Genomic DNA, 23,215 nt, shown 5'->3' with positions numbered 1-23,215 from the left:
CCTCAGTTTTCTCTTCTGTAAAAGTAGGGACAAGGGCACCTGGGTGGCTCAGTCAGTTAAACGTCTGCCTTCAGCTCAGGTCATGATCCCGGTGTCCTGGGATCGAGTCCCGCATCGGGCTCCCTGCTCAGCGGTGAGCCTGCTTCCCCTCTGCCTGCTGCTCCCCCTGCTTGTGTGCTCTCTGACAAATAAGTAAATAAAATCTTAAAAAAAAATAAAAGTAGGGAGAGTGGCATCATTTGCCTCCTGGTGGTCATGGCAGGCTGCACTGATTTGCCTGCCTGTGTGTGGCCCACAGTGAGTGCTCAGTACATTCAAGTTGTTACCATCACCAGCATTCTTCAAAATCCATCCTAAGCCTTCCTCCTGCAGGAAGCCCTCCTGTCTCTCCAGAGTCCTGCCAGAGCTCATGCCCGGTGAATGGGCTGGTTCCACAGGTAACAGCTCAACAGAATTTAGCCCTCACCACTCCTTCCTCGGTGTGCTCTCATGCCAACTGTGTGTGGGACTCAGCAACCCCCAATTCTGCCCTGGAGGGCAGCATTCACATCTTGGCGTACCCAATCCCACGGACCCCCAACTCTTTGTGCTGCCCGCAGTGCGGTTAACCAGGGAGAAAAGCCAGGGGAGACTGGACAACCTGCAGGGGACAAACTCCAAGCTACTCCTGCAGTAGCTCAGAGGAGAGGGAAGCAGACGGGGAAGGGTTTTAGGGTCAGGAAGGCGCAGGAAGGTGACGCAGGCGGGCCGGCGCAGGCACAAAGGGCCCAGGCACGAGCATGCACGGTGGCATTTAGTCTTCCCGTTTTACCAGCAGGGAGACAGAGTCAGAAATGTGAAGGCCTTTGCCCAGGGCAACAGCTTGGTGAAGGGGGAAGCTCAGACTTAGGGAGTAAAAACAAAAACTGCCCCACTCACCCCCCCAGCTAGTCCAGGGCCCGGGAAGGCTCTGAGGCTCTTGGAAACTGAGGGGTTAACGAGGGCGCCAGTGTCTCAGGGTCCACTCGGCCCTTCAGAACAATGCGCCCCACTGGCATCCCCAGCTCCTGGGGTGCTGCCACCTGGCCCTCTCAGCCTCAGAGGTCCCACCCCAGTGCCGCCCCCCACAATGTCCCCATGTCCTACTGCCACCGGGAGGGTAGGAGTGACCTCAATCCAGGGGTGCGGCCGGCGTAGCTCCCTGGGTCACAGCTTCCTTCAGTGGCAGGTAGGGGCTCAGAGGAGGAAGTAGCTTTATGTTTAAATTCTTACTCCCAACCCCGGGGGCCTATTAATATTTTCCTAGTGCTGGGGCAGTCATGCCTGCAGCCAAGAATTCTCAGCCTTAGACGGAAGCCTGCATGTCCACCAGAAAAGCCACTCTGGCAGTCACCCCACCAGGGATGGGGGGCTTCTGGATACTCTGGGGTCCCTCAGACTCCCCAGAGCCTGGCAGGCCCCTGTCCCATTCTCTCCGCACTGTGATGCAGCTGCCTGCTCGCAGCTCCCCTGGGGCTGCTCAGGCTCAACCCTTCAGCACATGGACTCGGCCAGTGCCACTCCTCAACAACGAAACACCCTCCAGACCCCTCGTCCCAACCTTTCTGCCCTGGCACTCTTTCCCCTCTTCCTTCCCCTGGCCGCTTAACAAACCCTTTACCTCAAATCCAAGGCCAAGGCCTAGCAAGTCCGCAGCTCATGGCAGGTGCACTCAGTGGCTTGGCTCCACCTCCGTCCGCCCCCGCCCCCCACATTATCCTCCCCCCGCTCTGGTGCTGTCACCCCTCAGCCAGCCCCCATGGGTGCCTGAAGCTCTCCCCGCTGCCCGTAGCATTCCAGGCCCTCCCTGAACTGCCCTCAGCACCGCTTGCCCCTTACGCAGCCTCTGCTCCTGCTGATTCCTAGTATGGTGTCCTTGAGGACAGAGATGGTGCCTAATTTGTCAGGGGCTCCAGCCCCTGCCAGGGCACCTTGCAGTCTGCCAATGAATATTCTCTGCCTTTCCACCTTTCCTCCACCTATGAGAACATTCCCTCTCTGAGGAACAGCCTCCTGAAGTGCTCCCTTCCTCCCCAGCCCTCTCCTACCTTCCAGGTCTCCTTCCACTCAGCCACCATGCTTGCGTCTGGGGAGTGCTGGCCAGGTGGCAGGGGGCAGCCAGGGGGCTTTGCAGCCATTAGGCCATTTGACTCCTCACAGCTACCACACCAAGAAGGCACTGTTTAGCGTCTGTCAGTGATGAACCCTGATTTCACAGAGGTTCTGTGGCTTGTCCGTCTGTGAGTCTGACCACAAAGCTCCTAGCTCAGCTCCGTGGCCATTCTGCCTCTAGGGAGCATGCCCTTCTACTCCTCCCTTCAAATCTAGGAGCTGGGAGTTATTTTCCCGTCACATTTCCCCACTAGGGTGGGGCAGGCAGGGGTCTGAGGGCTGGGCCCCATCTTCTTCACTCTTTGCACTGCCATGGCCTGGCCTGGCTTTGACCACAAAGAGGTGTGAGATTAAAAGAGGTGAAAAGGACACTGAGGAGTAGCAGTAGCAGGGGTTACTCAGCCTGGAGACTTTCCAGGCTAGCAGTCTTTAGTGGGAGGGCACACGGCCCACCCGAGGAGTGTTCGGGACCCCAGGAGGTGAAGGGCAGAAAGGCACATTAAAAAAAAACGACCACTGCTTTCGTTCTATCACTTATATTCGATGTCAAACACAATTAATGAAAAACGTAAAAATTTATATGTTTGACCAACAGTGACACAGAAACAGTCCAGGCTCTTGCCTGAGGTGGGGAGAGGCAAGCCAATCTCCATTTTAAAAGAGTAACCAGACTGTGGAGAGCTGGGCTTGAGCAAAATAAAAGGGAAACTTCCTGAAAACGAGGTGGGCATGACAATGAGCAGCTGGGGAGGTGTGGGATTTTCCTTGAAGCAGGATGGAGGAAGGAGGGTCCAGCAGCCTGGCTCTGGAGGAGTGAACCAGGGCTGTGACTTTTCAGGGACCCTCCCAAACTCCAGATGTTAAACCCACTCAGCTGGAAAGGCAGGAGGCAACTTTTCACACCCCTCTCCCCAAATGCAAAACAGTCGCTGCAGGTCTCCTCCCCTCCTCAGCAGCCTGGCCAGGACGGGGAGGGAGCAATGGGCTGAGCTGACAGACCCGCTCGGAGCCACTACTGGCCTCCCACCTCCCTTTTTCCTACAGACAGCACTTTTTTTTTTTTTAAAGATTTTATTTATTTGTCAGAGAGAGACACAGTGAGAGAGGGAACACAAGCAGGGGGAGTGGAAGAGGGAGAAACAGGCTTCCCTCTGAGCAGGGAGCCTGATGCGGGGCTCGATCCCAGGACCCTGGGATCATGACCTGAGCCGAAGGCAGACGCTTAACGACTGAGCCACCCAGGCACCGCCCACCCCACCCGAACAGCACTTTTATACAAAGTCCTGCATCAAAGCTTTGGCCCCTCTGCTAGGTGTGTGACCTCAGGCGCATCGCTCAATCTGTGTGTGCCTGTTTCCTCACTTGCTAACACCAGTATCCACCCCGCAGGGTTGTTTTGAGGACAGGATGAGCTCATACAGGCAAGTGCTTAGAACAGTGCCTGACACATAAAGGGTTGCTATTCTTCTTGTTCTTGTTACCATTATCATTACCAGTATGTTGTGGGAACTTTTGCCAATGCCCCCTTCCCCCAAACTGTGCAGAAGGGTGCCTGGGGCCACACACAACTGTATTTTCCAGGTTGCCCCAAAGCGCTCAGGGCAGGGGTGGGGGAGGGGGAGGCAGGTGCTCCCTCTGAATCACCTCCTTCAGCCTTCATCCCAAGAAGCTCTCAGTACAGCCCGCTCAACAGAGAGACCCCAGCACCCCAGCTGGACTGAAGTATTACTGCTCCTGCCACTTGGCCATCCCAGGACTTAACAAGGAAGCGTGTTTTATTTCTGATGATGGAGAAATGATCAGAATCCACTACCTGTGCTGCCTCGTTTCAGGGATCTGGAGAAAGGGGGAAGCTTCAGAGCTATGCCCCATGCTACAGCCCATCTCGTGGGGGCCATCCCAGGGGCAGAAAGCCAGAGGCAGAGCAGATGTCAGGAGTTTGGAAATGGGTCCGACACATCCAGTTTTGAATCCTGGGCGTGTCACTTCCTAGATGTGTAACCTTGGAAAAATTATAAAGCCCTCTATGCAAAACTGCTGTTGGGAGTAGCAGCAACCTGCTGGAGATGCACTAGGGCTGAGTCCTGTGGCCGGGACTGATCATTATAGTGTCTGTTTATTATGTCCCGACCACACACTCAGCACTTCACATGTACTCCCCCGAGCACCCCCTACCACACCTCAGACTGGGGGAGATTACTGTGACACTCTCCCAAACACTCAGCTGTCCTTCCTGATGGCACTGTGCACGCGGCCACTCCATCCCTTAATGTGTCAGCTCCATGAGCACAGGGCCCGTCCTCTGTTGGACCCTCCACGGTACCTCGGGTGCCCAGCACACATGTGACACCAAGAAGGCACTCAATAAATATTTGCTGATTTACATCAGCTCCAATCCTCGTGGATACTCTGCAAAATGTTCTAACAGGAAGGAAAAAAATTTACTCTTGGGTTCGCCCTGGTCATTGGGAATTTGATGTGTCTAGTACTTAGTGCTACGTTACACCTGGCTAGTGGTGTAAGGCTAGGGTGCATAACTCTTGCTGAGACGAATTCTTTAGTGGCTCTTTTTTTTTTTTTTTTTTAATTTTTGTATTGTTATGTTAATCACCATATATTACATCATTAGTTTTTGGTGGTGGCTCTTTTTTTTTTTTTTAAGATTTTATTTATTTATTTGACAGAGAGAGGGAGACAGCGAGAGAGGGGACACAGCAGGGGGAGTGGGAGAGGGAGAAGCAGGCTTCCCGCCGAGCAGGGATCCCGCCGTGGGGCTCTATCCCAGGACCCTGGGACCATGACCCGACCAAAGGCAGACGCCAAACGGCTGAGCCACCCAGGCGCCCCTAGTGACTCTTTTCTGAGGCAAAAGCATAGGCCCACAGCCTGGTCCAGGACAGATTTCATGACTGCTCTGCCACCAAAAGTAATGGAAATTTGGAGTTCTCTGAAGCTCTGGGGAAAAGTGTCCAGGAAAATGAGTGGCGCGGTCAAGAGGAAGAGGTCTGCTACTCAATTTTAACTTCTGCCCTGTTCTGAGCAATGGGTAACCCCATTTCTTATGAGCCCCGGGTGAAAGCCTGTTAGCTATGGCTTAACAGGGCTTAAGGAATGAGGAAGCCAAGCTGATTGCACACATGCACGGGGCAAAGCGGGGCAGCTGACCCGGGAGGCCAGACAGCCAGCAGACATGGTCCCCACCTCGAAAGCCCCAGAAATACTACAAGTGGGGAGCATTTTCATCAATGCTTGGTTAATTTTTAAAGAAAAATAAATAACAGGGGCACCTGGGTGGCTCAGTCGGTTAAGTGTCTGACTCTTGATCTCACCTCAGGTTTTGATCACACAGTCATGAGTTCGAGCCCTGCACTGGGTGTGGAGTCTACTTAAAAAAAAAATAAATAAGTAAAACACCTTTGGGATGCCTGGGTGGTGCAGGCAGTTGAGTGTCCAACCCTTGGTTTCGGCTCAGGTGGTGATCTTAGGGTTGTGAGACCGAGCCCCCTGTTGGGCTCCGTGCTCAGCGTGGAGTCTGCTTGTGACTCTCTCCCTCTGTCCCTGCCCCATGCACTCTTTCTCAAATAAATAAATAAATCTTAAAAAAGAAAGAAAGAAAAATAAATAATACACTCAGAGAACTTCTACAAAGAAAACCCTTTGGGAAGAATGACGAACTACTGGAGAGAGCACCTCCCCATTTCCACGTCTGTGGGATGAGGGCCTGGCCCGGTATAACTGGGTCGGGAAGCACTGGGTTGGGGTAGCTGGGACATCTGCATTACAGCCGCATCGTTCCCTGTTGGGGACCAGGCAAGGGAGGCTCACAGAGGTGGGGGACCTACCCCACCATGCAGCAGGTGGGAGGGCAGAAATTGGAGCAGGGCTCCTCTAGCCCTTGCAGTCCACGCTCTTTCCTGCTCTCCTGTGGGTCTTCTGAGGAAAGAAAGGAGGACTGAGACCCCCTCTGGCCCTTCTGGCTGCCAATTCAGCAGCCCTGCTGGTGGCCCCAGACCCCTGCCAGAGACCTTGCCTGAGGCCCTCTCCTTGCACACACAGAGGCTCTCCCAGCCCTCCGCCCTGTCTTTCCTATTCACGCACACCAACCCCAAATAGAAAAAAGTCCCTGTTAAATGCTTTATTAGAATGGTTATTTTGTTGGAGTGCCAAGTGACCTACTCCAGCTCCCCCCTTCCATCCTTCCAGCCGTCCCCAGTTTGAGTCCAGAAGTAAAACAAAGGCTTTGTTTCTTTATTTTGATTTCCTCTGTAAAATCTCAAACATGCAGGAAACACCCACCCAGTCCCAGATAAGTGGACTCAGGCCACTGTCCACTGCGGGCGGGCGGGGTCGGGGGGTCAGTGAGGAGGGGTGGGCGGGAAGGTTCTGATGCCAGCTGACCTTAGCTCCCAGGGAGGCCAGCAGGGCACCTGGGGCTGGGCCTGGCTTCCTGGAGAAGAAGAGCTGGGTGTGAGGAGCACCAGGCCTTCTGGGCTCCGCTGCCCAAGGAAGCTCAACCTGAGGAATGTGGGTGTGGAGGGATGGCTGAGAAGACAGATCTCATACAGTTATTTTTTAATATATGCCCCCAAGGCTTTGGGACGGTGGCTCCACCCTTTTCCATCATCCCTGGTTACAATAAAGCCAGCATTGAAAGAAGAACATGAGAGAGGCTATTTTGGGGTGCTGAGGGGACTTGTGAGAGAATGGTCCTCTCCAAGAGAGATGGGCTCACTTCAGTCTCCTCCTCGGGCGCTACATTTCCAGCAGAATTCAAATACAAAGGGGTGAATGTGTAAGTTATCTGAAAGGGGGAATTTTCAAGAAGGTATGTTGAAATTCTAAGGGACAAAAAATCAACAACTCCTAAATGAAATGAAAATTAATTTTGCTTTTGAAATAAATATATGCTGCTTTGGAGAGGCAAGAACCTGTTCCCAGATCTCCCTGAGAATGATTCGTTTCTATGGGGTGGGTGGGCCTCCCCACCTCCACCACCCCTCCTGCAACCTCCACACAGCCCCACATGCCCACAAACATGGTTACTGTTTGGGGTACTTGGGTATAGTCGGGCTACTTGGTATAGTAGGGCCACCTAACACATAGTGTATACAACAGATTCTTATGAAACCAGAACTTTTCTTTTGAAAGTAGGTCTCATTTAAAATAAAAAGCAGTTTTTTGGGGGGAGGAGGGACTTCAAGGGAGGCATTCTATTCTGTTTCATTGACCTATCCATTCCTGAGCCAGGACTACACCACTTTATTCTGGTTTTATAGTATTTCAGTGTCTGGTAGGACCAGACCCTTTCTCCTTACTCATTAATGGTCTATAAGCAAAGGAGTAAAATGCTCAGATTTGATTCTGATATTTCTTTTTGTCCAACTTTAAGATGGATTTACAAGGGGCAAAATTAGAGACAGAGAATCCATTAGAATGGTACTGCAGTAATCTAAGTGAGCGATGTTAAGCCTGGAGCCAGAGTAAAGATGGTTAGTTATAAGGGGAGGAATTCATTAGAAATAATCCAAATCATCAGATTCAAAAAAGAGACAAGTGGGCCTGTAAACATAACAGGTCTGTGTATTTCTGTATAGTCAAATAGGAATTGGTTTTGTTGACTGTTTCTTTTGCTGTGCAAACACATCTGTACCTCTGAAACAAATAATACATTATATGTTAAAAAAAGAAGAAGAAGAAGATGATGATGATGATGATGATAGCAGGAGGGGAAGAATGAAGGGGTGGAAATCAGAGGGGGAGACGAACCATGAGAGACTATGGACTCTGATAAACAAACTGAGGGTTCTAGAGGGGAAGGGGGTGGGGGATGGGTTAGCCCGGTGATGGGGATTAAGGAGGGCATGTACTGCATGGAGCACTGGGTGTTATGCACAAACAATGAATCATGGAACCCTACATCAAAAACTAATGATGTAATGTATGGTGATTAACATAACATAATAATAAAAAAAATAGGAATTGGTTTTCCAGTATGTTTCACTGCCTTCACTGGTGCAGTCTCCCGATTGCTTTTACTGGAAGAGCAAGCCCAACAAGCAGGTCCCTCTGCAGCATCTCCGTCAGACTCAGGGGAAGGGACGCAGGCAGCGTTGTTCTCTCTGGGCCATTCAGGGACAGAGAATATTTCAACTCATTCTTACCACTTAATAAAGAGGACTTGGGGACCACCTCAGGTCCCCATGTTCTCTTAGGAAACTAGTTCAAATCTTCCTCCCCCAGTCATGACTCCCTACAAATGGAATCTGCCTGGGAGTGGAAGGCTTTCCTGGAAGTTTCTGAATCTCTTCGGCATGGCTTTCAAAAGCACTACTCTGCTAACTGTTCTGAGGCTCGAGCTTTGCTCGAGCTTTGACGGGTGAGGCAGGCTCCGGCTGCAGCCCAGGGGTCTGGGAGTCCGTTGGGGGTGGAAAGGAGAAGGCTACGAACAGCTGCTCCTCCCTCCCCACTGGGCCTGCAGAGCTGGGATCCGAAAGGTACCACACGGTGCTTTAAAGTAGTTCTACACTTTGGAAAAGCAGATGGATTTTGCTGAGGTTTGTGTAAAATGAGCTGCTTAGCAAATCACTGCCATCTAATTATAAAATCATGTTTTTTCTCTCTTTTCTAAATGGTATAGGTCTACCACGTAAACGGGGTTCGCTTTGGACAGGTGTGACGACACTGCTCTGCAGCCTGGCCTGAACATGCAGTGGTCCAGGCAGGTGCTTCTGAGAGCAGATCAACTTTTTGGACAAGGGTTAAATCCAAAAGCGCCCACTCAGCCCTCTCCCCCGGCTCCCCGGTGGTTTCTCCCCAGCTATGGGCAACCTCGGCAGAGGCCCAGGCAGCACCTGCTCAATTAGTGGGGGACGGGAAGCTGAAAGAGCCCGTACATGGAAACTCAGGAGCCAGGTTCCAAAGCCCGCCTCAGGCCGAGGACAGGCCCAAACCAGCCAGGCCCAATGACCAGGGATACGGCTGAATTCCTGACCTACCCGCGCAATGGATTGAGTGTAGACTAAATTGCTGCATCTGTCCATTTTGGGTATGGGCACATGGTGTTTGTTATACGATCCTTTATATTTTCATTTTTTTATTTTTCAAAATTAAAAAATAGACCAAGTGCCCAAACGATTTAGGGGTTCGCAGTTGACTTATAAGATTAACGGGAGTCGGGGAAAACCACCGCCACCCAGCCGCTCAGCCTCTCTTCACCAACCAGCCGCCTCATCACACCATCCAGCATAGGCTGCTCTGTCCCCCCTCCTCGTGAAGGCTTTGCTCCCCGGCAGCACCGGTCATGTGTGGTCAGACTGCTGAGGGGCAGGCCCCATGAGCACTAGGAAACGAGATGTGTCATTTTTGGTCATCCAGTTCTGTAAGCGGCACAGTGTAACAGAAGGAGCATGTGCTTGGGGACCAGATGGACCTTGGTCAGACTCCTGGGCTCTGCTTTTCTCAGGCTTTGACTGGACGTGCCCTGTTCAACCTCCCTGAGCCTTAGTTTCCACATACATAAAAGGCTAATGGCAATTGCTGTGAGGCCTAGATGTGGCTAATATAGTGTCTAACCTAGGGCCAGCCCACAAGTCTTTGTTGAAAGGAGGGAGGGAAGGAGGAGGGGGGAAAGGAGGGGGGAGGGGAGGGAGTGAGAAGTAAGGGAGGGAAGGAGGAAGGGAGGACAGACAGAGACTGACTGTCTTTAAACCATGCCATTTGAGGAGCCGCTGAAAAAAGTGGAGCTGGTGCTGGAGAAAAGCATGACTGTCAGAGATTCATGCGGGACAGATCCAGTGGGGGCAGCTTAAGGGGAGAAAGGAAAGAACTTTGTAAGGACGAGAGAATCCCCAAATGGAAAAGTGGACGGATTTGGGGGCAGTAAGCTTCCTATCTCTAGAAGGGTCCAGCTGAAGCCAAGGGAGTAAGGGAGGGACTGTAAGGGAGAGACTCCCTTGAAAGTTTCCCAGCCTTTATTCAAGGGGTCACTTTCCTGTTTGGGCCATATTTGTTTACTACTGAACTATTACTGGCTTAATCTTTACCTTAAAATCATAATACTTTGGGGCGCCTTGGTGGCTCAGTCAGTTAAGCGTCTGCCTTTGGCTCAGGTCATGATCCCAGTGTCCTGGGATCGAGCCCCGCATCAGGCTTCTTACTCAGCAAGGAGCCTGCTTCTCTCTCCGCCTGCCACTCCCCCTGCTTGTGCGCTCTCTCTTGCTCTCTCTCTCTGTGTCAAATAAATAAGTAAAACCTTAAAAAAAAAACACCATACTTTTCATTTACTTTTATTTTTTTTAAGTTTTTTTTTTTTTTAGTAATCTCTATATGCAACATGGGGCTTGAACTCACAACCCTAAGATCAAGAGTCACATGCTCTTCCGACTGAGCCAGCCAGGTGCCCCCACCATATTTTTTAACTTAAAACCTTTCTCTAGCCTTAATTTGAACAAAATATCCATTTTTTAAAAATGGGTTTGATGTGATGCCTGTATTTTTATAATATATATAAATAAGTGTATTAAAATGAAATGATGTTGTATGTGCCCCACCTAAAATTATCTCCCTGACCGCTCTGAGAAATGTGCTCTACAGGATCTGAATCTAGACTAACTACGCTCCAGGGGCCCCTTCTGGATCTATGATTCTGTTATCTGAGGTTGCTTGAATATTGATGATGCTCTTAATCCTTATGGCCCTTTCTGGTCTCCCAAGCATGTTCTCATCTGTGTCTTTCATCTAATCCCATGACAACCCTGAGGGCAGGCAGATAAGTCACAGATGGCGCCTGGGTCTCTGCAGCATGGGATGTACCCAAGGCCCTCTAGATAGTCACAGAAGACCAGAACCAGGGTGCAGAGTCCCCACCTCTCCATCCTCTCCTCATGCTACCACCACACGGCTGCACAGCCAAATCCAAATCCATCCTTGGTGCTCTCCCAAATCTCATTAGCACCACAACACAGATGTAAATCATGGTGTTTTACCCATCTAGGTAGCCAGATGCCAAGCTCTGGAGATGAAAATATGCCCCTCTGAGACCCACAATAACACTTCAGCAACCAGCAACGACCTACATTGTCATTTGGCCTTCTGGCCATCAGCAGGCCCCACCTAGAAAAGCTACCAAAAATACCAAAGGTCAATGAGAGGGACATTAAGAAGTTAAATACACACTGCTACTTCATGAACCCTCTAAGTGGGTTGGCTGCAGAAAGCTGCCTTGGATGGTGCCAACCCGGCGCTCAGTGGTGGGGGCCCGGGGGTGGAGTCTCTGGGAGCAGGCGAGGCCAATCTCATCACGTGCAATAGAAACACCACCCAGAAGACTGCAGATGAGCACCAAAGTATGCACGGCAGGCGCCGAGGGGTGCAACACGGCTGTCACCTCATCTCACCTCAGCTCTGTTGTCTGAAGCAGGCACCAACAACTGGCCCGCTCATTTTCACTCTTAACACCTGACTCTACGATCCCAGGCCGATAGCCTAGCTGTGAGGGCAGAGCTGCAGAGCCTAGAGTGAGTCTTCAGTAACCACTAGTGACACAACGTGGCTTAGACCAGGGCATCTAACCTGGAATCTAGGGCTTGTTTTCAGAGATCCGTGAATCCCCTGAATTGTATGCCCAACTCTGTACACCCAGGCAACTTTTCTCTGGGCTTCTCACTGGCATACTGAAGAGGCTGTGACCCAATAAGGTAAAACCATCGCTCTGGTCACCAGAACCTCAGCCTTCTTGGCTGCCTTTCCCATGCAAGAGCTTGCGGGAAGGGGCACTAATACCCAGTGTCTGTGTAGAGCATCCTCACAGCTTCGGCATCCTTGGAAGATCTAAACTCTGCTTAACCTACTATTCCTTGGGTTTTGTTATTTGCAGCCAAAAGCAGCCCCACTGATCCAGTGCCGTAAGGCCCAGTGGTAACAACCAAGACGATGAAGGTTGGCAAGGCCTCAGAGTCCATCAACAAAATTCCTCTCGCACCCTGAATTTTCTGCGTAGTCCCTAGACAATGGATACTTGCCAGATGCCCCAGGGCACAGGGTGCTCTCCCAGCTCCTTCTTTTGTCCCAACGCCACACAAAGGTAACTGTACCTCTTACGTGCCTTGAGCCTGACAGGTACAGAACCTCTGCAACTCAATGCACACTTCTGATGCTTGAGAATATTCCAGCTTTGCACATTTAGGTCACATAAGTGTGGTTTGTACAAATTATACAGAGTGCATGAGCAGGTATGTTTTCAATCACTTGCAGGGAGGAACACTCTGTGCGGGGGCATTTCATTGGTAGAACTGATTACACCAGGTGTGAGATATAAAGCGGAGGTCATGTTCCCTGAGAACTCACTTGATCCAACAGGCTGGTCACCATGCAAATCTGACTTGATGTGAGGACCAGTCACCCCAGGAGCTAGCTCAGCTCATCCGAGTTTGGTAGTCCTCCCTGGTTCCAGGTAATCACTCAAACTCCGAAACCAACCCCAGAGATCTGTCACTTTATAAGCAGCTCAGATCAACTCAAAGTGTGAAATACCTATGGTTAGAGCTAATAATAAAATAAAAGTTATACCCGCCACAAAAATGTCTTCTGTAGGTGAAAGTATGAGTAGTGGAAAGTGCAAACTGCCTTTTGCGAGAGCAAAGCAGGCACACCCTGGAAGACTGTCTCTTGCCTCACTGGGGTTCAGCAGGGGGCTCTGATCCTCTTCTCCATAAAGAAATGTTGAGGCCAGGGGTCGGGGGTGGGGGCAGTTTCTACCAGAGCACCTGGCTTACTCAACACCACCGCCTCCGCAAGAGGCTGGCAGACCCTGCAGCCTTGAAAACCCCAGAGCATCAAAGCCCAATACCTCCTGACCTGGCAGAGAAAGTACAAACTACACCATAAACCGCAGACAGAGAAACTCACTGGCTGCTGAGAGTGAGAACAGACCCAAGGTTGAAAACCACCGCCCGAAACCTTTTCAGCCCCAGTCAGCAGGGACTTGCAATTTACAGGAAATTAGGAGATTTATAAAATGTTAGGCAGCTCAAGTTTCTTCCCTGGGAAGAGAAGCAGAAGAAGCTCTAAGAACTGTCTCCGTGAAATGCTTTGTTCACTGCAAAGCCCCTGACACATGTCAGTTATTAATACCAAAAGGTCACCACCCCACACTTCAACCAACCCGTGCTTGTCAACTGAGCAAAAGCTTAGGACAGGCTGCACCTGGAGCCCTCAAGTCCAGAACAGCCCGACTCTAAGGTGAGGAGCCTGAACAGCCACATGGTCTCAAGGTAGGATCTTGGGCAAGTTACTGATACTTTCTAGCCACAGCTTCCCATCTGCATGTGGGGATTACAATAAACTTCTGGGAGTCTTGTCAAGTGACCAGCAAGAGCAAGCACACTCTGGTCAAGTGCCTGGTCTGTGTGAGCCCTGCTGGTGCCGCTATTATAGTCGGGCTTCAGGGTTTTTAAGTCAGATCTCCCTTATTACTCTTTTGCGGCTAGAATTCTGAGCCTCGTCAGTCATTCTCTCTGATCAGGTCCAGGATAGAGTGTGTGTTTTGTAGATGCAAGAACCATTTAGCTCAAGGAGGTTCGGTACCAGCAGGGGCCCGTAGGGCGGGGGTGGGGGGGTGGGGGGTGGTAGGGGAATCCCAGAGCTCTGAGATCAGGGCCCGATGAAGCGGCCCTTGTCCATCTCTCCAGACTCCGCTTTCTCCAAGGCCAGCACAGACCTCAGTTCCAGCCACAGAGTGTAATTGGGTGTTCAGCGCCCACACTCCTGCCAGGTATCACCTCCTCTAGGAGGCCTTCCCTGACCTTCCACGCTGTCTGTCCCACAACCCCTTCTCTTCCCTGATCCCGTTGTTGACCACACTGCACTGTCGCTCATTTTTTTGTCCTTACCTTCCCCGCAGAGCAGTAATGGGCACCGTGCCCCACTCAGTTACCCCAGCCAGGTCCGGTCAATGAATGAGCCAGGCCCCAGTTGTGAGCAGAGCCCCAAGCCCCGGGCGCAGTGAAGGGTTGTTTGTGCGGCAGGCTGCTTTTTATTATTGAGATAAATTTGACAACACCCGCGGCGGATCCCTGCCCACGTTAACGCCATTTTAAAACGGGAGAAACAGTCCCCCCCCCGCCCCCCCCGCCACCTCCCCTGCCGCTCTAGTCATGCCGCCCACCACCCCGCTGGTCCTCGCCGAGGCAGATAAGAAACCGAAGGGCGGTTCCATGAAAGGGGCTCTTTGGGCGGTGGACAGGCCCTCCCCGCTGGGGTCTCTATTGTGGCGGGTTTCTCGATCGCACAACGTTACGCCGGAGCCTGCGGTGGGGGGCAAAAGGCCACTCCCCGCCAGTCCCCGGGCGCACTCCGCGCGCGGTGAGCGCGGCAGGGCCCGGGGGCGGCCACACCTCCCGCCCGGAACAAAGCGCCGGGCGGGACCCTACTCCCCTCCCCAGCGGCTGCGACCACTCACCCCGCGCTCCAGCCCCGGGTCGGCTCCGGCCCTCAGGCCGCCTCCTTCATGCTCGCGCTGCCGAGGAGGCAGCGCCGCGCCCGGCCAGCCCCACTGCAGCCGGACTGGCGGCTCCCGGCCCGCCGGCCCTCTGGCCGCTCCCGCCCGTCCCCGCCCCGGCGCCTCCTTAAAGCGACCGCGCAGCCCGCGCGCGCCCCGAGCGCCTCGCGCGCCGCGCATTCCTTATATTGCAACAGCGCCTGCTAAAAATAGAGCGCCGCGGCGGGCGCCGGCGGGGGGGGGGGGGGGGCGGCGGCGCCGCGACCCCCGCCGCCCCCGCGCGCACCCGAGCCCCCGGGATGCGCGGCTCGGCCGCTCAGTCCTGGCCACCCGCGCCGATTCCCCCCCGCCGAGCCCACCCCACCTCCCCCGCCGGCTCCGAGCAGGGCCCCAGCCGCCTCCCCTGCGACCCCGCGCACTTACCCGGTCAGAACCTAGCTCCGCGGCGCTGGCTTTAAAGTGGACGCAGAATGGGAAATCGCTCGGGCCTCTTTAAGAGCCTCTGTGCCCCAACCTTGGAGTCTCCGCTCTGGCCCGACCAACTTCTGAGCCTACCGACGCCTCCCCAGTCCTCCCCAGTCCTTAGCGACCCCGGCCGTCACCTCAGCCGCGTTCGTTTCGAATCCCGGGACGTGTTTCTTCCTAGATCCTGACCCAGCGTGTCTTCCCCCAAGGCCTTCTTGGTGCACCATTCCTGGGCACCAAGTTCGTTCAGGTGGATACGACGGGCACAGGCGACACTCGTGCTCCATGTCATTGTTTCAGTTCTAACTCCTCTCCATCGATGACATTTTTTTCCTTATTTTAAGAAAATGGAAATATAATTCACATACCATAAAACAAGACTTTAAAAGTGTACAATTACGTGGTTTTTAGTATATCAGCAAAGTTGCTGGACCATCACGATTTTTAATTCCAGAACATTTTCATGCCGCCCCCCTCCAAAAACCTTACCCATTTGCAGTCACTCCCCATTCCCCATCCCCCCAGTCGGTGGAAACCACTCATCTACTTTCTGTCTCCATGGATTTGCCTACTCAGGACATTTCATATAGATGGAATCCTACCACATGTGACGTTTTGTGACGGGCTTCTTTCACTTAGCATTAAGTTTTCAACGTTCATCCATGTTGCAGCATGAAGCAGCACCTCATTCCTTATTATGACCAAATAATATTCCAATGTATGTATACACTGAATTTTGTTACTCCATTTCACGTGATGGACAGTTAGGTTGTTTGTATTTTTGGGCTGTTAGGAATAACAGCTCCTATGACCATTCGAGTACAATCTTTATAGGAACATGTGTTTTCACTTCTCTTGGTGGTATGCCTAGGAGTAGAACTAGAGTAGAACTGAAGTAGAAGTAGAATTGTGGGTCATATGCTTAGCTATGTTTAACATTTTGAGGAACCCCCAACTGCTTTCCAAAGCACCTGTACCACATTCCCACCAACGATGTGCGAGAGGACCAATGACTCCGCATCCTTGCCAATGCTGTCTTTTTTATTATAGCCACCCTACTGGGAGTGAAGTGATAGTTCATTGTAATTTTGATAACTGGTGTCATTTTTGAGGACTTTCTTGTAGGTGGACCTTGATGACTTGGAACCGTTTTACATATCCAGGGAACTCCATCCCCTTGTCATTTTTTAAAAAGATTTTATTTATTTATTAGAGAGAGAGAGAGAGCACAAGCTGGGTGAGGGCAGAGAGAGAAGCAGACACCCCGCTGAGCAGGGAGCCCCATGTGGGACTCGATCCCAGGACTCATGACCCTAGCTGAAGGCAGACACTCAACTGACTGAACCACTCAGGCGCCCCTCACCCGCTTGTCATTTTGAGAGCTTCACCTTCTACCCCAAGCCTAATCTGATGTAGGTTTTGATTGGCCTCCCAGGTACCCATGCAGCCATTTGGTGAGAGCCGTTGTGTCCCCCCACTTCCACTTGCTGCTCTGAAGTCCCCATGGACCCTAAGAGTCCCCATGCTTTAGGTGCTATCAAGTATCGTACCTTGGTAGGGAGTAAAAGAGCTGGCTGAGGAAGGGGCTTGAGGGAGAGATGCTCATTGTGACCGGCTGGGTCTTGCTCTGAACCTGCTTCTTCTTCTTCCTTCCATTTACCACAAGCCTTGGGGGGAGACTGGCAGAGGTCTGTGTGTCCTGGTTGTCTGTCAGCCCCTCCTGGGCTCCGTCTGTCAAGAAACATCCTCTCCTGGGCCCTGCCTGGCACAGGGCTCTGTTGCCCTCAGCTTGAGCTGAGACAGTGCCTGAGACTGCAGGGTCATGGGATCAAGCCCTGCATCGGACTCCCTGCTGGGCAGGGAGCCTGCTTACTCCCTCTCCCACTCCCCCTGCTTGTGTTCCCTCTCTCGCTGTGTCTCTCTCTCTGTCAAATAAATAAATAAAATCTTTTAAAAAAATAAATAAAAAAATAAAAATCCGTCTCCTCAGAAATGGAACTGAAACAGCTAGTAGTCACACACAGGTACCTGGGATTCTCTAATGCAGGGTGTGGCTGAGGGCTTACAACAGGGCCCTTGTCCCATTTGGGCTGCCTCCTCTGCTCTTTGAACCCTGAAATAAAGTATGCTCAGTTGCCGGCAGACAGGGGCACTGAGCAGGAAAATGAGGCCTGAGTTTGACAGTTCATTCACTGCCAGAGCACCTCCTGTGTGCCGGGTGCTGTGCAGAAGCCTGCCTCCAAGCAAACTGAGTGCCAGCCGAGGGTAAATGGTGTGGAAGAGAGAGGTCCCAGGTCCTGTGGGGGCCCAGAGGAAGGGCACCCAACCCAGAGTGGGGAGGGTGTGGGTGCCCAGCACAGGCTTTCTGTGAGCGGTGATGGTTGAGCCAGGGCTTAAGGGACAAATAACACTCAGCTAGACTGAGAAAGGAGAAACCCTTATATGCTGAAGTATGACTGAGCTGAAGTCTTCCAAAACTCCGGCAGATCCGCGTGGCTGACCAGGTGTGTTTGCAGCAAGGTAGAAGGCCAGACTCCTGGCCCAAAGGACTCCTGGCCAAAAACCCAGACTGGGCTCAGGCCCAAGTTTCAGGGCCTGAAGTCCAAGGCCAGCCACAGGGCCAGGAGCCAGCTCTTGCAATAGGGCAAAGACAGGAGTTGCTTGGCTGACCCAGAGCAGAACTTTCCGGCTCAGAGACACAAGCAAATGTACCACATCCACTGCAGTGTCTTGGGCTGGTCTCTCTGCCCCAAGGCTTGCTGAGTGCCATGCCTCAGAGCAGACCCAAACTGGTGCCTGGGGGTTCAGTGCACAAGCCTAGAGGGCCTGGGGATTTCAAGGGCCAGGAGCCAGCCTGGTCATTGTGGCACAATGTTCTTCCAGAACTCTCTGCCCCACTGCGGTCCCTCGGGGCAAAAGCAGCTCTGAACTCCTGAGCACTCACAGTGTGCCAGGCATGGGCATAATGATGAGTCTGCACATTTCCCAATGACCTGTGCTGGTCTTACCTACACTGTCTTAATAAGGAGACACAAGCCCAATCCCATCCAGCCAGTAGACTCAGAGTCAGGGACTTCTGACCACAGAGCCCATACTCTTTCGCCTATGTCTGGTGGCCTCGACAGGCAGGTCAATTGTGTTTGTGTTTGTTGTTAGGAAAGCAGGGAGAAGGTGAAGTGGATACTAGTCTCCTCAGGCTTGTGGCTAGACTTAGATCTTTTGCTGACCCCGAAGCACCAACCATGGGTTAGCAGAAGAGCCTCACCCCACCCCCATGCCTGTTCATCCCCTCAGCTGGCTTTTCTTCTGGGCCAAGCACAGGCTTTTGTTCCCTGGGCTACACATGATATAGCACCAAGAATGACATGGTCTTCTCTCAGGGTTCTCATGGCTCGTACCGATCCAAATTCAGTCATCTCTCATCTTCAACTCTCCCTGCTACCCCCTCTGCACATCCCCAGCTGCCCCAGCCCCATGAGGAGATAGACCTCACAGGATTTTCTTCTCTGATGCTTATGGTTCCTGATGCTTGTGGTTTATCCCTCTCATAGACTCCCTCTTGCTTGCTGGGGCCAGAAAAGAATCAGTCCCAGGCATGGCCACACTTCTCCAAAAAGGTGTCCGTACTCAATTAATACATTTGTTCTGATCATTCGTTTTTCTCCCCCTTAGCTCTTCCTCTGTTTAAACTAAAGTCTAGTGGCTTTTAAACATTTTTGGCTGCAACCCATAGAAACGAATAGGGTTTACACTGAAAACCAAATACATACACACACAAGTGAAACAAAAATTTAATGAAACTATTTATCTTTACTATATGTGATATACTCTATTCTATTCTGTTTCATTTAAAAATGCTATCAAGACCTATTAAATTGATTTTATGCCCCATTAATGGGTTGTGACCTACAGTTTGAAGAACATTGAACCCAGATATTTTGACATTCAGAGCCTCCAGTTAGGGATATTACAGCACAAATTTGTCAAGAAAGAAAAGTCAACTCTAAGATTTTGAAATACATGCTACAGACAGAAGTTCAAAAAGAAAAGAGTTTTGAATCTCAAAAGCCTAGATTTCTGGGGCACCTGGGTGGCTCAGTCGGTTAAGCATCTGCCTTCAGCTCAGGTCATGATCCTGGGGTCCTGGGATCAAGTCCTGCATCGGGCTCCCCGCTCAGCAAGGAGTCTGCTTCTCCCTCTCCCCACCCGGCCTCCCCTGCTCGTGCTCTCTCTCGCTATCTCTCTTTCTCAAATAAATAAATAAAATCTTTAGAAAAAAAAAAAAAAGCCTGGATTTCCTCTTCTAGGCAGGATGTAGTAGGTTGTGGCAGGCCAATGGTCCTACCACAACAAGATGAGATGAGTCTCTCCAGCTGTCCCCTCACTCATCTCCCTGGACATTTGCCAGTTTGGGGCATTGCCTAACAATCAAGCTTTGCCCAAAAGAAAGATCTCTAATAGAGGAAAGGAAACCAGTAAAGCTATGAGTGGCTACATGGTACTAGAATGAAAAATGGGAACATGGAGGCTTTAAAAACACAACCCCATTTTCTCCACAGGACATTTGCTGAGTTCTGGGTCTGAGTACATCCAAAAAGCAGAGTGAAATCTTCCACAGTCTTACAGCACTTAGAAAACAAAGTCTCTCTAAGAAGAAAGGGCATACCTCAAACAAAAGGCCAGCTCCTACCTCATGACATTTGCCAGATTTTGAATCTACAAGGGGACAGAATCTAGACAGTTGGATTAGGAACCTCTGAAGGGCACAACTGAATCTCCACAGTCCCTCATGGCTGAGGGTACAGAGACCTGCAAGGCTCTCAATCAAAATCCACGTGTGAGGAATACGGGTAAACAGAGATAGACTGTTTTGCAAAAACTGAAATCCAGCCTCAGCTCAGCTTAATCCTTCACCAGACTGAGACAATCATCCCTCATGGTCATCTGCTTAACAGAGGAAAGAAGGAACATTCTGTGTAGCAAATTATATCATCTGCAGTCTCTATACCTCTTACATACAATGTCTGCATATAATAAAAAATAATCGGGTGAAGAGGCAGGAAATGATAACGATAAGCAAGAGAAAAAATAGACAATAGAAGCAGACACACAGATCTTTCAGATGTAGGAGTTAGTAGATAGGACTCTAAAATAACTGATTCTAGAAGCACTGGAACTCTCAGACATTGGTGGTAGAGGTGTAAAACTGTATATCCATGTATCAGCCAGAGTTTACTCAGGATACAGAAACCATACAGTAATTTGGACAAGGAAATTTTAATGTAAATAATTTTTAAGTATAAAAGGTGCTAAGAGGAAAGGAGAATTCTAAGGAATATAATTATAGCAGATACAGGGAGTAGCCTCTGGGGCTGAAGCAGAGCACCCAAAGAAGGAACAAACCTATATGAGGTCCCTCCTCACCCTCTACCCCCAGGCTGAGGTCCACACCTTGTTGGAGACAGTGTAGCCATGACTCCCTGGATGATGAAGAAGTTTGTTGCAGATGGAATGCAGGGAGAGCATTCCTCTTGGGTACTGAGGGAAGCCATCCAGGGAAAGGTGCTGTACTATGGAATTTGCTGGAAAACTTCCCACAGGATGATTCATTCAAAAGCTGACCTCTGTGGTGCTGGAGGAAGCTGTCAGTGGAGACGTGCTGTGTGTTTCTGGCTGCCACGTGTGCAGGAACCATGTGCTGCAGGAACCCAGCAGGTGAGCACATCAGAGCCAGGAAGAGAAGCCACTTTCTCCTGCAGTGGCAGTCAGTACCCTCTCCTGACAAAGCTTAACAATGTGCCAGATGGCAGAAGAGAAATGTTTACAGGGTCCGGCTTCATTATCACAGAGCAGGTAATAAGGATGGGTTTGGCACTGAATGGCAATAAATTGATAACTGGCACAATCAGCCTTGAAAGTAGAACCTACTATAGCTAAACATACATCTACCTTCTGATTCAACATTTCTACTTCTAGGTACATACTTAAGGGAAATGAGCAACTATGTTCACCAAAAAACATATATAAAAATATTTATAGTAGCTTTAGTCATAATGGCCTAAACGTGGAAACAACCAAAATGTTTATGAACTGGAGAATGAATACATAAATTGTGGTCTATTCATATAATGGAATACTATACTGCAATAAATAAGAATGATGTAGTGATACATAAGCAACATGAATAAATCTCACAGACATTATATTAAGTGAAAGGAGCCAGATGGAAAAGACAACATATATGGGGTCCAGTAAATAGTAAAACCAACTGATGGTGATAGAAGTCAGAATAGTGGTTATCTCTTTGGGGCAGGGGAGTGATGCCTGAGAGGGAAGGAAGTACCAGAAATATTATGTATCTTGATTTGGGTGATGGTTACATGGGTATATGCAAGTATGAAAATTCATCAAACTATGCATTCACGATTAGCATGCTTTATGTACCATTGCATGTGTGTTATACTTTGAAAATTCAAAATATCCTCACTTAGATTAATATGTTGAATAAAACAGAAGAAGAGGTAGGTAAAATAGATAAAAGGAAAGGAAATGTCACTAGATACGTAGACTCTACAAAAAATAAAAATAGAAATAAAATGCACACTCTAGAACTTATAAAGTCTACTAATGGAAATCAAGAACTCATTGGATGAGTTAGTAGCAGATTGAACACAGCTGAGCACAGGATTACTGAACTTGGAGACAAATTAAAAAATACACTGAAATGAAAGCACAGGAAAAAAGACAGAGAAAAAAAGAGATAATAGTATAAAAGATAAGCAGGCCATATACTAGTGTCTAACATTCATATCACTGGAGTCCCAGAAGGAGAGGAGAGAGAGAATGCGACAGAAGCAATAGTCAGAGAGGCAACAGCAAAACATTTTCCAGTGGGTGAAAGACATCAAATTCATAGATTCAAGGAGTTTGATGAATCCCAAAGAGGGTAAGCACAGAGAAAACTGATTGCAGGCACATCATAGTTAACTGCTGAAAACCAGGTAAAACATAATTTTTACAAAGATTTATATATTTGAGAGAGACAGAGACAGCACAGATGTGAGTGGGGGGAGGGGCAGAGGGAGAGGGAGAGAGGGAATCTAAATCTGACTCCTCACTGAGTGGGGAGCCTGGCACGGGGCTAGATCTCACGACCCTGAGCTGAAACCAACAGTAGGATGCTTAGCCAACTGAGCCACCCAGGTGCCCCTCAAACATAATTTTTAAAACATCAGATATCTTCCTTCATTGAGAAAATCCTTTGATGAACATTTCGTGGAGCTAAGAAGAAGCAGAACTGGGGTGAGAGCCATTATTCCCTGCCACACAAACGATGTGCCGGGGCCTGGCCTCTCAACAGGAGACATTCTGCAACTAAGAGCCTGAGCCCAGCATCCTGAGCATCTCTCCTCGTTAATCACCCAACCCCAGCTGGCCAAACAATGGAGAAATGATCGTCCTTTATAGCCACATGTGTTCGTGAGTCATAGTATTTGAAATATTGTAATACCAAGTTAGAAAAGCAAAAACTGCCTGGAATTTGAACCTGAAATGCAGGATTTATTCATTTCTATTTAGCCCCATTCTCTGGAATCCAATGAAATTACCCCTGCTAACAAATAAGACCGAAAAATTTTAAATCTTTGATGGTTAGAATTTTAAAACATTATTTTCACACTAAAACAAATGTGGATATTGTATGTAGTATTTCAAAATATGTATACATCTTAGCAAAGTTTGGAGAACCCAGAAGGCCATTGAGCATGGCCTCTAATGCCTGTGGCAGTCATTCAGGAAGCCCCAGGGGGCACCTGGAGGAGCAGAGTCTTGAGTAATGAGATCTGTGTGACTCACACAGATCCAGGTCTGCCTCAAAAGCTTCTTTTGTCTGCCCAAAAAGATGGGCAAGGAGTTCTGTTCTAATGAGAAGTTAGATGGGAAAGAAGTCCTGCTCTCTAATCTCCCAGGAGAGCCTAAACAATCAAGGGGCAACGCTCATTACCTCTTGGGAGGTATCAGGAGCTATGAAGGTCTGAGATTTTATCCTACTTGCAAGCTAAAAAGTGATCTTTCCATAGTTTTATAGACACTAGCAGAAAACGTGAAACTCCTGGGTCAGAGGTG

The 23,215-nt window shown here is 50.1% G+C and overlaps 2 protein-coding genes across 15 annotated transcripts in view; one reads left to right on the top strand and one right to left on the bottom strand.

The window, feature by feature from the left end:
- MRAS (muscle RAS oncogene homolog) overlaps positions 1–15,070 on the bottom strand; it is a 53,821-nt gene extending 38,751 nt beyond the window's left edge. For 4 of the 14 annotated variants that reach the window (XR_004819428.1, XR_004819427.1, XM_027586628.2 and 1 more), the window contains exon 1: positions 14,588–14,740. The gene's annotated coding sequence lies outside the window, so the exon portion shown is untranslated. Of the gene's footprint in view, positions 1–14,587; positions 14,742–15,049 lie in introns of those variants that run through there. The other 10 variants (XR_004819429.1, XM_035723004.1, XM_035723027.1 and 7 more) reach the window with 4 other exon arrangements.
- NME9 (NME/NM23 family member 9) overlaps positions 13,340–23,215 on the top strand; it is a 39,332-nt gene continuing 29,456 nt past the window's right edge. Inside the window, exon 1 of the mRNA XM_027586622.2 lies at positions 13,340–13,400. The gene's annotated coding sequence lies outside the window, so the exon portion shown is untranslated. The remainder of the gene's footprint in view (positions 13,401–23,215) is intronic.

The sequence above is a fragment of the Zalophus californianus genome, chromosome 1, assembly GCF_009762305.2.
Source record: "Zalophus californianus isolate mZalCal1 chromosome 1, mZalCal1.pri.v2, whole genome shotgun sequence".
NCBI lineage: Eukaryota > Metazoa > Chordata > Mammalia > Carnivora > Otariidae > Zalophus > Zalophus californianus.
This window is presented reverse-complemented; position numbering and strand designations above follow the sequence as displayed.